This window comes from Octodon degus, unplaced genomic scaffold (assembly GCF_000260255.1).
Source record: "Octodon degus isolate 3935 unplaced genomic scaffold, OctDeg1.0 scaffold00461, whole genome shotgun sequence".
NCBI lineage: Eukaryota > Metazoa > Chordata > Mammalia > Rodentia > Octodontidae > Octodon > Octodon degus.
The window spans coordinates 139,111-140,800 of NW_004525037.1; the positions used below are offsets into that span (position 1 = coordinate 139,111).

Here is a 1,690-nt window from a genome sequence, read left to right on the forward strand (position 1 = left end):
ATCTGTGTATTGAAAATGGTTAGGATAGATGTATAGCTACATTCTCTTAAGTCAATGAATAGAGGGATTTGTTCTAATACTGTTTGTTAATAGGATACCATCTCTTCATCTTGTATAGCAACGAACCACTAGGAGGGTAGTATGCAATGTGTTGATTATTGGAACTGTCCTACCAATTTGATTTGAAACTGTCTCATTGCTATTTATTTCTTAAAAAATCATGGGGAAAAAATGCAAAAAAGCTCTGCTCCATGCGTTACAGCCTATACCTGCAGAAGGGCACCCAGATTTCAGGAGGCGCCCAAGGGGCCTTCTCTCTGACAGTGAGGGTGGGGACCTCGCAGCTGGGGGAGGCCAGGCGGGGATCAGCGAACCTATTACCCACTTCGTTGAGGGAACAAGAGAAATGGACAGAGGCTTTGTCACTGCCCCCTGGACAGTCCCAACGAGGGTGGGCTGGGTGGATGGCATGGTGGCAGGGCATCGGCTTGAGGGAAGACCATCCTATGATGTCACGAGAGGGTGGATCTTATGCAGATAAGGAAGCATGGAGCTGCTGGTTGGAGCCCTGGTGTTGAAACCTAATGATTTTCCTGTGACCAGGGAGATAATGTAGGGAGGATTTTGGCAGCTGGGCACATCTGCTGCGTGGACGGGCTAGGAGGACCCGAGAGTGTGTGAAGGCAAATGAGCCTCAATGAAGAGTGAGGCACGAAGCAGGATTGGTGGGGCAGGGCGCAACAGTGGTCATAGTTATCTGGCAGGGGAGATACCATGATCATGAAGGTGGTTTTCCCAGAGAGAAGTTTATCTATTGTACTCCGGATGTGCTAAAATCTGCGATTTCCCCAAATGCATTGAAACTCCACTACATAATTTGTGGTAGTGGGGACTGCATTCGCGCATTCCCCTGTTTTGTGGTTAAATGTGAGATTGGACTTTTTAATTTTCAGTTATTTTTAAGCCACCTAGTTGCATGGAGAGTGTAACATACATGAACTTTTCCGGTGCCTCCTGAGATAAATATTTTGCATATGTTCATACACATTTTGTTGGTTCTTTTTTTTTATTTCACGTGTTGCTTATGAAATGTGGGCGCTTCCTACTGACAGGGCCAAGTAGAAAATACCAGGCATGGTGCATCCTGCGTGGAGGAGGTGGCTGGGTAGAGACACTTTCCGCCTGCATAGCTGTGTTTTTCACTAGCAGTATTGCCCTCCTGGAGAAAGCAGTCTCCACTGCCAGAATAACACATGCACCATCAGAGTCCAGCTGCTGACCAGACCAGAGTGAGCGAGCTGCCCAGGCCGAACGCCAAGCCTAGAGCAAAGTGCCAGTTTTACTGCTAGGTACTTACTTCATGGGAACGTTTGCCAGCAGTTCCTTGAGCCCTGCCAGCCGATTTCTTTTCTTTTTCTTTCTTTGCTTCTTTCCTGGTTTTCTTTTTCTTTTTCTTTCTCTTGCTTTCTTCTAAAGCTCTTAAAAGAGTTAAGTACTCCACAGACACCTTCCATAGGGGACCAGCTTTGCAGATCCCAAGGGCGTGCACGTGACACTCACCCACAGAAGTAACATAAGATTACATTTTAATATACTCTTGTCAAGAAACATAATTTTCAACATCATCCCTGGGCCTGCTTACAAAATCTAAACAAGAGTACAAATAATTTCTATGTGAAGTATAATAAAA

At 45.6% G+C, this 1,690-nt stretch overlaps 1 non-coding gene across 1 annotated transcript; it reads left to right on the top strand.

The window, feature by feature from the left end:
• The first annotated feature begins 749 nt into the window (after positions 1–749).
• Positions 750–912, top strand: LOC111814737. The gene has a single exon (XR_002819644.1). It is a non-coding gene; the product is annotated as a U1 spliceosomal RNA (small nuclear RNA).
• Positions 913–1,690: the final 778 nt, after the last annotated feature.